The sequence below is a fragment of the Panthera leo genome, chromosome A2, assembly GCF_018350215.1.
Source record: "Panthera leo isolate Ple1 chromosome A2, P.leo_Ple1_pat1.1, whole genome shotgun sequence".
Classification (NCBI taxonomy): domain Eukaryota; kingdom Metazoa; phylum Chordata; class Mammalia; order Carnivora; family Felidae; genus Panthera; species Panthera leo.
Genome location: NC_056680.1, coordinates 125,136,490 through 125,152,691, shown reverse-complemented (window position 1 = coordinate 125,152,691; position 16,202 = coordinate 125,136,490). Strand labels below are relative to the sequence as shown.

Below are 16,202 nucleotides of genomic sequence, written 5' to 3'. Positions count from 1 at the left end.
GCAAAAACGTCCTGCTCTCCTGGAGCTCAGGGCAGAGGTGCTACTTAGACATCTAAACAATCCCCTGGGAGGTGGGTTCTGGGGTCTCGGAGCCCCGAAGAATGAAGAGGACTTTGCCAGGTGGAGGAGGAGAAAAGGGCATTCAAGACCTAGGGAAAAGCAAAGGTGTGGAGGAGGGCTGGGCGCGAGGGTGATCTTATCACGCAGGCAGTGAGTGTACCACAGGATTGCGACAGTGGAGGGCGAGAGCAGTTCGCACAGACTCTGGAGCACACGCCCTGAGCCAGGCAGTGGCTTGGGCACGTTTCGTCTACGGAGCCCTGGAATCTTCACCACAGCCACACTTGACACGGAAGGACACAACAGAGCGAGACTGAGGGACTTGCTGAAGGTCACACTGCTGGCACTCTGGAGCACACACTTTTAACCCTTTGCTGGGCTTTAAATCCTTGCTTTTCAACTGACCAGCGGTCTTGGTTTCCCCTGGGAACTTAGTAGACGTGCAGAATCTCAGAACACCTGCACTTCAACTTGATCCCCAGGATAGTCACACGCACCTTGAAGTCTGAAAAGTGTCAGTGTAGGTAGGTCTCTCTGATGTCTGCTAGAAGGATGGACCTAGATAGGGACAGTGGGCAGGGAGTTGGCAAGACCAGGTGGAGGTCTGTCATGGTGCTCTTATGAGGGGGGAAGGGGCCTGGTGGCACTGACACGGTGCTAAACTGGTCTCCCCCACACGGGCTTTCTCTCCACATCGTGACTGTAAGTTCCCGCGGTGCTGTCTCCAGCAGATCTATCATGGCGATGTCCATCCATCAAGTCAACAGATGTAGGCCGACTCAGCGTTCTGTGGATGGATCACTGACTCCAGACTTGAAGCCATGAGATTGCCCACGGCTTCGCACGCTTTCTGCAATTCCTTCATCTGAGCGCTGACCTCACATCCACAGGGATAGCTGCCCTCCTGCTGGCCTGTCCAGTCACTTCCTGGGCTCAGCCTCTTCCTGCTGCCTCAGTCATTCCAGTGGCAGGTGTGAGCCATGAAGGCGATACTTAGTGGCAGGAGGGAAGTGAGTGTGGGAGCCCACACAGTGACCAGGCCATCCACTCCCTACAGATGGCTGGAACATCACTCATCACTGAATAAAGAAAACCCTATGGCCATTGTCACTGTCCTCATTGTAGGAAAAAAAAAAAAAAAGTATCCCAAAGCAGCAGTAACTATTATAGAACTGTGGATTTTCTGTTGTGGGGAGCTTTGTCCAACCAAGAAAGCTAGATATGGATGTATGTCAAATGGTGTAATTTCTCTGAGTTTCCACAATCACTGGTGACTTCCACATTATTAAGAACTCATTATTAACCCCCAAGTGACCTCAGTTCTGGGCTTTCATTCTTGGCTGTGGGGCTGCTGGTGTTTTTGCCCGGCAGTTTGCCCTGATGGATGCTGTTCTGCATTTCTTTTCCCTGGTTAGGATTTAAACTGAGGATTTGAGTGTGAACTAAAATGTATTTCCATTAAAGGCATTTCTATTGCCATGGGGGAAATAACTCCAAGACATTCTGATATTCCCATGACTCAATCATAATTAATATTAATAATAATTACTAACGTTTATTGATGTTCCCTCCCTAAAAATTTCTGCTGTCATTAACTTACCCCAAATTCCCTAGGAAACAGGAGAGACCTGGTTCTTTTCCCTTTAGCACTCTTGAGCACAGGCACTGTTTCTCATCTCAGAATCTCACTGGCCAAGTGGTTAGCTCAATGAGTGAACACTCTGGCTGCTTTCAACCCAAAAAATCCTGTATCTAAGAAAACAGACTGTGGAGCAAGCAGAGAGAGAGCTCCAGGGCAGCACTGACCACTGGCCCATCCACACACTCTTTCTGTTATATGGATGGAGAGGGGGAGCCAGCAGAAGGGAAAGAAACCACTGAAGCAATAAGATACTATTGCAAAGCTCTCTGTGAATTAGGAGATGGTAATTTTGCAGAATAATGGATAACCAGGTTTCTCAATATCAAAACCACTGAAAAGATGAGCATCTCCAAGACAGTCAGGTGACATCCCAGGGTAGAGATTTGGTGAGACTAGGGAAGGAGGGTGTGGTGAGCCATGACTGGGGGTGTGTGTTTAGCTGTGCCCTGGCCCAATTCATTCATATTCCCGAACCCCCTGCCCAGCCTTGACCACTGGGGCCCTACCCCCTAGCCACAGGAGCCCAACAGGGCTAACTTTTCTGCCCCACCCTTTCCCTTTTTTCTAGTGCAGCCCTTGTCAATCATCCAAGTCCATGAGCAACACCAGCCTTCAGTCTCCAGGGTTCCTTTCCCTCTTAGTGACCCCATTAGAACTCCACCACCGTGGAGCCCAGATAACCTACTCTTGACCTCTCTGTGGCTCCTTCTCCTTATCTGGAAATGGGATAAATTTTAACTGGAAGAATATGTTGAAGGCACTTTGCTTAGTGCTTCAGAGCATTAAATAGCCAAGCCTGGAATTCTTGTTGTGCTGTCATTCATACCCCGCCCTCTCAGCGTAGGCCACAGGCAAGGACAGGAAGGGCAGCGGGAACCTGCCTGATTTCACAAAGAGCTTGGTTCAGGAATGCCGAGCCAGGGTGAGTAGGTGGAGGGAAATGACGTCTGGCCCTTCCCAGGTGAAGGTGCCCTTTGCCTTTGGGAAAAAACTGTTTAATTTGGGGAGGATCCCAAACAAAGGAGGCTCCAGAACAAGAGAGGTGGGGTTCGAGAGCAAAGGCAACTGCCCACCAGCCAAGCTTCCTTCCACGGTGGAGTGGACACAGGTTCCCCAGGTGCTGGGGTGACAAGGGCATCCAGCCAGTCTCTCCCTGCCTCATCTCAGATGGCAAAAATTAGCATCCCCCTCTGTGTTCTCTGTGGTCTCCTGACAAAAGTTAAAACAAACTGCGATCCACAAAAACTTAGTGTTTGGCACTATTATTAGTGAGTTAAATCATTAGCTTAAGGGTGAAAATGCCGTGCCAGTGTGCAGAGTAGATATTCTACCACCTTCTACAGGAAGTGAAATCCCACTGTGTGTCAGAAGAGTCAGTTAGGAAAGGAAAGGCTCAGTGTGTGCCAGGGAAACGCAGGTGCGGGGAGCACTGTTCGCGATCCACAAGAACCGTCACACGGGGGGCACGGCGCAAGCTTCCCAACCCGCCTGTGCCAGGGACTTTGCCACAATGCAGGACTCCTGTCTCAGGAGGACAAGAGAAAGTGTTCTGGCCTTAAGCCTTGCCAGGTGGGAATGACCTTTACTGTGTGAGCTTGGAAGGAATCTGCCCCAGACACTTTTGTTTTGCATGGTTTTACAATAATCTTAAAGTGTTCTTTAGGGTTTGAAATCCTCTCTGGGCTCTGGAACAGCAGGGGGTTGTAGGTGGGGTGGGTTGTTAATGGTATTTCTGAAAGGAGAATCTCCAGCCCTTGGTAGTTGACAGTTGGTCTCCCAGTAGTCAGATTCTTATTGCTGGAAACCTAGACCTAGGCCTTGAAGTCCACTTGACGTTGGAGAACATCCCCTGAATAATGCCATGGCTGGCACTCAAGTGCTTTAAGGATGGATGGGCCTTAGGTTCCAGATTTCAAAGAGGATTCTAGGCACCAACAGCATTCAAAAGCAAGTGGGAGGAAGGGAAGGGGGTCCCATTTACAGAGCACTTTATGGACAAGGTGCTGTAAACTTGTCTTTATTCCTCACGTGAACACCCTGAGACAGGGCTTAGAGTGTCCCTTTCAGAGATAATGAAGCCAAGCCCTCACTTTGATGAGGTAAACTTGCCCAGTGTCCCAGGGCTTGCAGTCAGTTGCCAGACTCTAAAACCCCTATCCTATGCCCTATATCACAATGGCTCCTGTACTAATGTTCCCCATCAAGGGACTCCACAGGGGTTGGCTAACAATCCATCATCATACTGTGGCATACCACTTGTCCCACCCTGCAAGTTTTGTGTCTAGCCCTGTAAGGGGCTGAATTGTGTCCCCTGCAAAAGACATGTCCAATCCTTACCCCTGGTGCCTGCGAATGTGACCTTATTTGGAAATGGGGTCTTTGCAGGGGTAATTAAGTCAAGGATCTTGAAATAAGATGTTTCTGGACTTAGAGCGAGCCCTAAAGCCAATGACTGGTATCCTTATAAGAGAAAAGGAAGGGAGAACTAACTCACAGAGACACGGGGAGCAGGCCACATGAAGATGAAGTCAGAGATGGCAGTGACATGGCTACAAGCCAAGGGATGCCAAGCATCGCCAGCAGCTACCAGAAGGTGAAGAAAGGCATGACGTAGATCCTCCCTCAGAGCCTCCGAGAGAAATAAACCCTGCTCACCTGACTTCAGACCTGTAGCCTCCAGCACTGTGAGAGAATCAATTTCTGTTGGTCTAAGCCACGTGTGTTGCAGTAACTTGTTAGGGCCGCCCCAGGGCACGGGTACAGGCTGATCTCTGTAGTGGGAGGTGTTTAAGCCATTTCTTATGTAATGTGACTGCATGTTCCTTCTAGACGCTGACCTGGACCTGTGCTAGCTCCACTGAGCCTCTCACTCACTCCATAAGGTGGGTGCCATTATTACCGTGTTCATTTTCTGGAAAGAAACAGACATAAGTCATCAGGCCCCAGCTGAGCTGGTGCCTAGTGGGTCCAACTCTGATCCAGGCAGTGAAGTCCCATGCCCCACACCCCCAGACGGTGATGAGTCGGGGGTGGGTAACGCCTGCCCGGGGCACAGAGGGCATGGAGGAGGCTCAGCCCTGGTTCCAGGGTTGGCCCAGGCTCACAGTGGGCCTCAGAGCTGCACGGGACCACTGGTGGCACCCAAGGCTTACCCTCTGCTCCCTCCCCACTTAGTGGACCAGGGAGGAACAGTACTTTCCCTAAGGAACCCACCTCCACCTGACAGTCTGTGAGCACATCCGGCTGCTCGTTCCTTGTGTCCCGGAAGTGCCCAGGGAGTGGGGTTTCCTCCCTCTGGAGCAGCTGCAAAGACTCCAGACCAAGGCGCCTCTCCTGCCCTTCCCCCCAGGTTTATCCAGGGAGGATTTATATGAGCAGAAGACCCCACAAATGCAACCTACAAAGTCCGCTATCCCTTATAGTGATTCCTGAAGGCCCAAAGCTCTGAAAACCCAAACTTTGATGTTTCCAATTTGGTAGCAAAAACCTGACCTAAATTCATACGCAACTCTTTATGATCTATATCTATCCCCCTTGGCTGAATATTTCACTGGAGAAGTATTAGTAGGATTCATTTCAGGGCACTGCCCCAGATGCCACCAGGTATTAGGCAAGACAGGACATATGCACTACGATTTCTTTATAAAATCGGGAAAGGCTGAATTTTCAACTTCTGGTTTTGAAACATATCTGGTCCGAGAACTTCAGGTTAGAGTTTGGGGTCTTCTTCCGTTTCCTCCAGGCCTGTCCTCTGCCTAAGAGGGGTGAGACACGTGAGGGACAGAGAACAAACCCAGTTTCTCACTTCCAATGGAGGGGGTGAGTGTAGACATGTTTCATTCTTAGAAAAAGGTTTAATTTGAAGTTAAGGTTGCATTAAGGAAGAAAAGTAGAATTTATCAAGTCGAAGAGACCTGGGTGCAAACTCAAGGTTAAAAGTTCCTGACTCTATTGCACCTATGCGATAATGTGCAAAACATCTGTAAAATGGGAACATTGCACCCACCATGCAGGGCTCTGTGGGTGGGAGTATTAAAGAAGTAGGGTGAAGGAAAAGCACAGTGACTCCATAAACACATCCCCTCCTTCATAAAACTCCTCCACGAGGGTGCCTGTGTGGTTCAGTTGGTTGAGTGTCCAACTCTTGGACTCTTGATTTTGGCTCAGGTCATGATCTCACAGTTTGTGAGTTTGAGCCCCACATTGGGCTCTGCGCTGACAGTGCAGAGCCTGCTTGGGATTCTCTCTCTCTCTCTCTCTCTCTCTCTCTCTCTGCCCCTCCCCTCTTTCTCGCTCTCTCTCAAAATAAATAAACTTTAGAAATTCCTCCTCTAAAGCTGGCCAAAGTGTAAATTCTCAGAAAGAAAGTAATATTCTTTCCAATTCTTAGCTACAGGTATTTGACACTTGTAACCAAGAGATTAGTCTCATGGTGTCATAATCAGACTTTGTTTGCCAAGTGCCTTCCAATAAATTATCACAGGACTTTAGGGGCTCTGCCAGCCTGGGGTGTATACCCCAGCACATCTGGGGACAGAGACCAAGGGCAGTGAAGGCCACCCCAAGGCTTGCACTTGACTAATGTGTTCCATTATTAAAGGAGGTATCTATTTTTTTTTCAATATATGAAGTTTATTGTCAAATTGGTTTCCATACAACACCCAGTGCTCATCCCAAAAGGTGCCCTCCTCAATACCCATCCCCCTCCCTCCCCTCCCTCCCACCCCCCATCAGCCCTCAGTTTGTTCTCAGTTTTTAAGAGTCTCTTATGCTTTGGCTCTCTCCCACTATAAGGAGATATCTATTTTAAATATCCTTTCCACAGGCTTGAGCCCCCAGGAGACTCTGGAGAAGGCAATTTCCAAAGGACAGGGAGTGTGACATTAAAAGACACTGGAGATTTGCAGGGTGAACTTTCACAGGAGCTACTCCTCTGACACAGAGAGAGGGCCTAGGAAATCATGCTGGAGAGAACAAAAGATCTAGAATACACATTTTCTTTTATTCAGCCAGTTTCTTCTTGTTTTATTTGAAAATACAGGGTCTTTTCCCAGATTTATATTATTGTCACTAAACCAATGGTCTCATCAAGCTAACCCATAAAAGATATGTGGGGTCTTTAATTGTCCAAGGGCTGGCAGGAAGCAAAGGTGAGGAACCTCCCCCCACTCCTCCCGCCTCCACTCCAGGCCCCTGCCTTGCCCGATGATACACTGCACTTCACATTTCATGAGGCCGTGAACTTAACCTTGAGGACCTGTGCTCTGGGAGAGGGGAGATTCCATTTATATTTTATCCTGAGAGATATGGGCTGCCTACAAGTCTTGAAGTAACTTCAGGACCAGGACCACTATTTTTATTCCCCTGGTTTTCAAAGGGGGAGGTGAAGCTTCCTGATGCTTGTTTATCTTCACAAGGGAATGCTGCAGCCAAGTTATACATCGGTCAGTTTTGGACAATGATGGAAGGAAAAAGAACACTCTTACAAGCCAACAGTGCTAGCTCTCCCCTTTTCATTCTGCCCCTCGTACCTGAGGGTAACAGGTGTTCACACTTAGGAGTCTCCTGTCCTAGAAGGGTGTGCTAGAATCTCCTGGCGGGCCAAGAGGATGACAGGGAGAGGGTTGTGTAGTTTGGGCAGAAATCTGCTTACAGTAGTGACTTTCAGATGACCTTCCCTCCCCCTGAGAATCACCAAGCACTGGGACAATTCATTCCTTAATTCCTTCACACTTTCATTCATCCAGCAACTTTTTGGCCCACAGCACAGACACAGCTCCTTTTACTACCATGGTTTTGCACAGGCTGCTTAAAAGGGCTTTTATTTGGGGTGCCTGGGTGGCTCAGTCAGTTAAGTGTCTGACTTTGGCTCAGGCCGACTTCGGCTCAGGTCATGATCTCACAGTTTGTGAGCTTGAGCCCAGCATTGGGGTCTGTGCTGAGAGTATGAAGCCTGCTTTGGATTCTCTGTCTCCCTCTCTCTCTCTGCCCTTCCCTCTCTCATGCTCGTTTTCTCTCTCTCTCTCTCTCTCTTTTCTCTCTCTCTCAAAATAGATACATTTAAAAAAAAAAGGGGGGGGGCTGATGTTCATTCTTTAAAACCCAGAATCAAATGTCACCCTGTCAAATGTTTTCTGCTTCTTCCCTCTCACCTCCAAATGCCCTGAACAAAGCAGTTCTCTACTATGTTGATTATTCTAAATCTAAAATTGATTCATTTTTCCGCCTTTCTAGTCCTGCAGCCAGTGAACTCCTGGGGGGAAATGGATCACTCTGTCTTATTAGCCTCTGTATGCCCAGCCCCTCATCGGAGCCTAGCAGAAGGCGCTCAGTAGATATCACTCCGTGAATGATTTAATGAAGCATTTTTCAGGGCAAACATTTTCTAAGTGTGATCAATTAAAATGCACGTGTCGGGGTGGGGAGCAAGGACTGACCGCTCACATGACAAACTCCGCTGAGCGAACTTGGTCCTGGGATTTCTTTAACCAGGTGCCAGGAGGATGTGCGGGGAGGTGCCATTGAGCAGGAGTAGCGGATACTGCAGTGCCCTGCCAGCAGCCCCTCATCCCCTCCTACTGGTTCCGTGTGCCCACGTCACTCCTGAACTTGGCTCTCTCATCCCTGTGACCCTTTTCAGAGAACTGCCCTTGGGTTTCAGGAGCTGGCTGGGCACCCGGGGCAGGGCACTGGGAGCACCCGGGGACTCCCTCCAGGGTGACTGCCAGCACCTGACTGTTGTGGGTGGTTGTGAATGCTCAGCTCCCTCGCCTGAAGGGAAAATTCCAAGATTCAACTCAGTTCTAGAGCTTTCTGCAGGATCAGGATCAAGTTGGGGCTAGGAATTTGCCTGAAACTGACCTCTTACCGGCTTCCTCTCTCTTCTCCATCCTGTCCTTTCCTCCTTCCCACCTCCCTCACCAGCACTCCCTTAACAAATAAAGAGCTGCGGCTGGGGTGGGGCCTTTCTTCTGTGCCTCAGCTTTGAGGTTTGTAAAATGGAGACTAAACTGTATCTATTTTTATTGTGAGGATTCAATGAAGTGATCCTTGTAAAACCCAACACAGAGCATGACACTTAGCAAGCATTTTAGCAACGGAACTCTCACGTTGTAGCTAGCACCCTGGCACCCCCCACCCCCCCCCACCCCCGACACAAAAAAGGCTGCATTTTCCACTTCCCACCCTAGTAGGTTGATGTAGCTGAGTAAGTCCAGGCCTGTTGGATTTGAGCAGAAGTGCTGAATGCCGCGTGCAGGTAATGTCCCAATGTCGGGCTGGCTGGAATGTGGGGGTGACAGTGGGAATTGGCACAGCCAGCCTTGACAGTGAGGTAGAAGCAGCTCGCAGAACAAAGGGGCCCAGGACCTGGACACCCCTGAGCCACCCTATGGCCTGAAACCACCTACTCAGACAGTTACACCAGAGAGAAACTTCTGGTTTACGACATTGTATTCGCATAGGGGCCTCTTTATAACAGGGGCCAAACCTGTGCCTTTACTTCCACGGTCTCCCGGTGGAATGATTACTTAAGGAGAAAACTCTGAAATGTCTCCTAAAATAGCCCACTCCAGCACTGGAAAGAGGAGACTCTTGCTTACCTGCACCATTTCTCTCCCTTCCCTCACTTTGTCTCTCTTTTTGCATGAAGATGGGATAAGAACAGGAAGGTATGTTATAAGAGAGAAAATTAAGAAATGACAGCTCTAAAGAGGAGGTAACTTTAAGTTTGCACTTGAGCTGGTAGAAATAAAGGGAAAGTAGACAGGGGTGGGTAGACCCTGCCCAGAAAACAATTGTACACATGTGCTAATTCTAGAACGCTTCTCTGCTGCCCTTTCCCTCACTTCCAAAGCTCATCAACAGCCGTGGAATGAACCTGTCACGTTCCTCCCACAGAGCCCGTCTCTGATGCAATGGCAGTTGGAGACCCTGTTGCCGATGCTGCAACACTTTGTAATTTTGTATAAAAGTCATGCAGTGATTGCTGCAATTTTTCCAAAAGTGAAAATACTCAGAAGAGATTTGTTTATTTAATTAGCGACTTGACACCACTACTCAGTTCACAGTGTTTACTTGGTCACTGCTACTGCCCAGGGGCAAGTTGGTGTCCTGAGGCATAGAATATGGACATTCTTTTTATTTAGAAGGGCCTGAGGCACAGGCAAGGAGGCATTGAGGAGGAAAGATGGCTTTCTGGCTTGGTCCACCCTCTAGGGCCAAGCTGTTCAACTTTAGCACTGCTGACATTTCTGATTGGGTAATTCTTTGCCCTGGGGGCTGTCCTGTGCACTGCAGGATGTTTAGCAGTCTCCCTGGCTTCTACCCAGTAGACACCACTAACACTACCACCTTCCCAGATGTGAAAACAGAAAATGTCTCCAGACATCACCAAATGTCCACTGGGATGTAGGTGCAAATTCACCCCTTGTTCCCGACCACTGATCTAGGGTCTGGCTAGGGAGAAAGGCAGTAGAAGCAGCCCCTGAAGTTGTGTTTTTAGTTTGGTTTTTGTTTTCCCTAAAAACATCTCCAAACAGTTAGGACTGGGGAACAAACAATTATGGGCCCAACTGATAGAGTGAAGCCCAAAGGGTAGCAACCATTCTCTGATCTTTAACAGAAGTCCAAAACATAGACTATCCCCCAGAGACCACTTGGAGGCCTGCAAGCAAGGGCAGTGAACATGCCTGAAAGGAAAAGAGCAACGGAAGAAGAAAAAAGCAGATGCCCGATAGTACCTGATTTCAGTCAATAATGGCTGTCTCATTCCTTTACTGCCAGTGACTGATCTATGGATGCCATATGATCCTGGGAAAGATATTCTTCCCTGACAATAGGTAGCTGGGGACGAAGACCCCTTTCTGCTCTTCTCTCCCCATCCCATCCAATGCAAGGATAGAATTGTGGAGCTGCAGCAGCCATTTTGCAACCAAGAGACAACAACCAGAGGTCAGAGTCTATTGAAAACCTATGGAAAGAGTCCACGTGGTGATATGGCTGAGCCAATGAACCAACTTTAGGACCATCTACCTTTAAGCTTCTTGTCAAGTAAACAGTATATGTCCCTATGACTTAAGCTAGGGTTAGCTGGGTTTTCTGTCATTTACAACCAAAGACATTACTAATCAATGGAAATGTTTTCAACTAAAATTAATAGGATATCCAACTAAAAATAATAATAATAAAGGTAGAAGGTATTTTCTCACCTAACAGGAGGTCCTGAGGTAGGTAGTTGGTCTGGTGGCTGTGCAATGTCAGAGTCCTGAGTTGACTTCTATGTGACTCTCCTGGCCTTTCTGTCATGGTCACAATATTCCTGACACAGCTCCAAATGTCATGTCCACATTCAAACTGTGTTTAAGACAAGAAAGAAAGAGGCTTATCCCTCTCTTTTTATCAGGAGAAAAAAAAAAATTCCCCTCAAGCTCCTAGTAAACTATCCCATGGTCTAATTGACCCAAACCGGACCACATACAAAGATGATCTGCGAGAGTGAGCATTTGGCATTTTAAGTCTCTGTCATGGGAGGTGGGTTCTTCCAGAAAGGTCTCTTCCAGAGAAGGATTGTTGGGTCAGCAGACAACAGCTCTGCCACAAAATAATTGCTCATATTATACACCCTATGATCAGAATGTATTTCCCTATTGAGGCTTCTTGTCCCATTGCATCCCTAACTGTCCTCAAAGTGGGTTGACCCAACTTCCACATAACAGCAGAAGAGAGAACTAGAGCCAATCAGTTCAGTTCTGATGGTCTTTCTCCCTGACACGTGGTATTGCATTGAAGACTGTTGCCCTGACACCAGCACTGCCCAGCCCTGCTGAGAAGCCCCATTGCTGTCTGGGAAGCCTGTCCAGGATGCACTGGTTCTCTTAGGGAGGACAATCACATACCTTAAGCACTAAGCCAACCAAAGCTGCTCCAGTGGCTGCTCCCTAGGTCAGCTCCACGTGCTTGACCCCCTCCCAGGCCCAGAGTTGGTTCCAAGTTACCTGGCACACAGAGCCGCATGTCCCCTTCCTCTAAATGAACTCTCCTGGGGCACCTGGGTGGTTCAGTTGGTTAAGCATCTGACTCTTGATTTTGGCTCACGTCATGATCTCAGTGTCATGAGATCGAGCCCTGCATCGGGCTCCTCGGTGACCGTAGAACATGCTTAAGATTCTCTCTCTCTGCCTCTCTGCCCCTCCTCTGCTCGTGTGCCCTGAAGGAAAGACTAAAACATGCTCAACCTCTAGCAGGGCCTCCCCTCTGATACAATCCACTGATACATAAACAAATATGGCTCCAGAATGTAATCCTGGCCAGAGGTACCCCCTCTACAAAGGCACCTGCTACATCAGATCACAGCCCCCTGTAGATTTCCTGTAGGTCTGGCCTGTATCCTCCTGTGTAGTTCTCTTTCCTGCCCTGCCCTGGAGTCCAGAACAGTCTTCTGATCCATTCAAGACTGGCCCTTCTGAAAACTGAGGCCTTGAGTGTGCTCTCACTCCCCTGCTAGGACATCTGGAAGCTTGTGTTTGTTTTCAGAAACTGCTGCCTGATAGCTTTTTCATTGACAATGGGGACCAATTTGACATTATACATAATCCTGGATTACTGACTTGGTTAATATTTCATGATGTCTATTAGTCTTTACATTTATAGAAACATGGGCCATAAAAAATTAAAGCTTTAATTGCTTTGCTTTGGGTTTCCTTTTTTTTTTTTTTTAAGTTTATTTACTTATTTTGAGAGAGAAAGAGAGAGAGAGAAAGCAAGAGTGGGAGACGGGCAGAGAGACAGGGAGAGAGAATCCTGAGCAGGCCCTATGCTGTCGGTGCAGAGCCCAACACGGGGCTGGATCTCACGAACTGTGAGATCATGACCTGAGCTGAAACCAAGAGTAAGACGCTCAACTGACTGAGCCACCCAGGCGCCTTCCCTTTTTTTTTTTTTTTCCTTTTTAATTTTTTATGGTTGAGAATTTTTCTCTTGGCTGAGCTGTTTTCCAAATTTGGGACCCGAGTTACTCAAAAAAATCGGGGACTTTGGAGATACAGACTGAGGACAGGCAGCGGTGACGCTCTGGAGTAAAGGGATGATTCAACATACTGTTTTTCTCTTGCCACAAGGACAATTGCACACCAGGAAACCAAGGTTGAATCTGTCATTGTGGAATTTCAGACCTGAGGACAGCCCAACACTAGAGACCATGAAAAAGGACCCTCGGATAGCCTGGCCCTGTGCACTGGCTCCTGGGGCCAGGACCCTTTGGGTTCTTCTGCATTGATCAGGCATTTCAGATGTCTTAAGGCCACAGGCCTCAAACGTACAAGACATGGAGTAGCCTAACAGGTTAGTGCAGCCCCTGGGAGTCCCCTGGGGGACTCACCTTTGCAGCTGGGCTTCCTGGGCCAACAGATTCAGGGCTTGCTCAGTGCCGCTGTTGTCTTGAGAAATAAATATTTGGTCTTTGATGTTTTGTACCTCTATCATGTATGTAACTGCGCCTCTTTATTTGGGGGGCTGGGGTGTGCCTGTATTTGACTTGGCCATTTCAAACAAATTAACTTCATTCTCTTAGCTTGGTCTCCCTGGGGGTGAACTGTCATATGAGATTGGCAATCGTGAGGATTTGCAAAGTGGAGGCTTCGGTTTCGTTTTCTGAAAACATGGACCTGGGAGGTGGGGGTGGGGGGCGGGAGGCTGCTGTTCAGGGAAGAACAGGTACATTCTGCCCTGGTAGAAAGGCCCGGAAATCAGCCTCAAAGGTTAAGTGACCGGAAGCACAGATGTGGGAGGCAGAAGGCATGTGTTTGTGTACATGGCAGAGAGATGTGTGACCTTCTATCCTAATAGAACAACTTTCCCAAGGAAATCACCCAATCTCTGAAGTAATTGCTAATTAGACAAAAGCGCAGTGTTCTCCAAAGCCTACTTGAATTACAGCTGTGACATAATAGATTCTTAGGGGAAAACAATTGTTTTATGTCCCTTCAATTTAAACTATGGAAATTACTTCATTGAAAAGAGAACATTTCTTCTTAACGTCTATATTAAGCAAAGCTTTACCAAACCAGATTTACAGTGAGATAATACTTTTAACTGTGTAACATATAAGACTCATCATGGGTTGTCACAGATTTAGGACACCAGCCATCCAGTGCTGTGAAAGTTTCTGCGAGGACAGTACAGCATATGGAGCCTAGGCAAACCAGACATTTCGTCTCAAGGATTAATGTCTTTTTAAGCCCCATCAGATTTGCACGACATGCTCAAATTTAACTGCTTTTCTATGTTAGCGTTTAGTATTCCATAAAACTCAAAAACCCCGGCTACACCTAATACAGGCAGCTTATGTCAGTATGCCACCCTAAAAAATACCATTATTTACTTTCATGATGTCTGGGACATCCTTTCATGTGAAAAAGAAGTGGAAACACAGCTTTAGAACATCAGCATCTCACTTTTCGGTTAGTTCGATTTCTCTCATCCGCTGAACTCCTCGAGGTATGCAAAGCAAGTCGATCCTTTAAATGGGCTCTACGCAGGAATTTGCTGGAATCGTGGGGAGCCAAACACGGCAACATTACTTATTGTGAAAATGAAGGAGACAAGCAGAAGAAAACACATTTTGGATTATTGAAGAGCTGAATTTTGCTCCCACCAGGCAGCATGCTATGGCACCGGATTTTGTTATTGTGACACAGATGGGTCTCTGAAACATTTTTTAATAGAACATTTATAGAACAGGAGACCAGAGACAGTCTCTGCCACGGAACGGGGAGTTAGGCAAACGGTCGGCCTTGCACAATCGTTGGGGCCTAGCTATGGCCTCCCAGGAACATTATCAAGAGAAGTGAGGGAACACAGACGTGGCACTTGCAAAACCAGATCAAGATAGCTGTCCCCTTACATGCACTGAGTACTGTGGTGAGCACACCTGTGGAAGGAAGGCTGGGGGCATGGGCCTGTCAGGGAGGATGACTGATGAAGAGGGCTGGCCACGCCCTGGGGACTCAGGCCATGGGTGCAAAGGGACAAACACACTGCTTTAGAAGGAGATGCAAAGCCTTCAAATCCAAGATGATATAGTAAACAACCACCACCATCAAGCTGGCCACAGCTGCAAGTTTCAACAGATCCACAAAACCAAAGGACATCGGTATGTTCAACTTACTTCCTCTTTCTACTTTCCTCTTAATGCTCACAGGACTCGGGCCCTGGTCGACAAGGGTACAAACAGACCCTCTTCTATCTCTTCTGGTGGATCTTCAGCCCTGACGGGATTCCCAAGACAAACCTCCAGTGCTCAAAATGAGAGCCAGCTGGGGCACCCGGGTGGCTCAGTCGGTTAAGCATCCAGCTTTGGCTCGGGTCATGATCTCATAGTTCGTGAGTTCGAGCGCCACATTGAACAGAGCGCTCTCTGTTGTCAGCACAGAGCTTGCTTCCGATCCTCTGTCTCCCTCTCTGTCTGTCCCTACCCCGCTCACGTGCTCGCTCTCTCTCAAAACTAAATACACATTAAAAAAAAAAAAAAAATGAGAGCGAGCCATTTAGAAGAGTAACTCCATCTTCACTGTTATTTGGAAATACTGCGTCAAGGGTTAAGTGAACAACACACAAATACACACTCGCACCCACAGGCACCCAGAAAAGACAAGACTGAGCTAGGTCAACTAGTTATTCTACAAGTGCTTATCAGCAGAAGGCCAAAAACAACAGCAAAGAAAATGATTTTACTCCTGGAGCTGGCGAAGTGAAGTCTCCCTACTGTTTGAGTTTCCAATGTGTGGACTGACAGAAGTGGTCATGTTTCCATACTATTACTGAACCTTACATGAGTCTTCCCCCACGGTTCTTTTCTTCAGTATCGGTGTTTGTACTGCCGAGCGATTCACTTAGAAGATCATGAAATTTCACAGGAACAGGCAGAAGTTCACTCAGAAACACATTCACAGCGTGTCTGTAGCACAAACAGCAAGAGAACGTCGGCATCTGCCGAAAAAGGGAAACAAAAACCAGGCCACTTACTTTCCATGAGTCCTTTTGGACTCTATGTCTCCATGGCTTCCGAAAAGTCAGGCCCAAAAGGCCAAAATTGTTTCTGCAAAGGGGCTGAGGATGGTTTGTTGTGCTGAGGGAAGATACAGGAAGCCTGTGCTGAGGAACCCACCCACGTCACACCAGCAAGCAGGGACCTCGCTCCCGGGGCCCTTTGGCTGTGCTGAGGAGGACCGCCCTTTGCAGCCATGCTCAGTGGACTCGAGGTTACAGCAGGATGAAGAACCCCTTAAAAATGTTAACTCTTCAGTGGTCAAAGAATCTGGGCTCAGATCAGCTGGTATGGCCAAGGTCATGACTGCACAAGCCTGTTCCCCTAGCTGAGCACATGGCCACCTCCGCTCCTGTCCACTTCCACATCTGGAGCCTGGGGCTGCCCTACAAAGGACCACAGAGCGTGTACTGAGAGTGGAGATAGAGGAGGAGGAGAAGGGGGAAAAGAAGAGGA

General features: G+C 48.0%; 1 long non-coding RNA gene across 1 annotated transcript in view; it reads right to left on the bottom strand.

Moving 5' to 3' along the window:
* Window positions 1-4,233: 4,233 nt before the first annotated feature.
* Window positions 4,234-16,202, bottom strand: part of LOC122213527 — a 34,057-nt gene continuing 22,088 nt past the window's right edge. Inside the window, exons 2-3 of the long non-coding RNA XR_006199562.1 lie at window positions 10,912-11,056; window positions 4,234-4,613 (exon numbers count right to left, since the gene is read on the bottom strand). This is a non-coding gene — a long non-coding RNA (uncharacterized LOC122213527). The remainder of the gene's footprint in view (window positions 4,614-10,911; window positions 11,057-16,202) is intronic.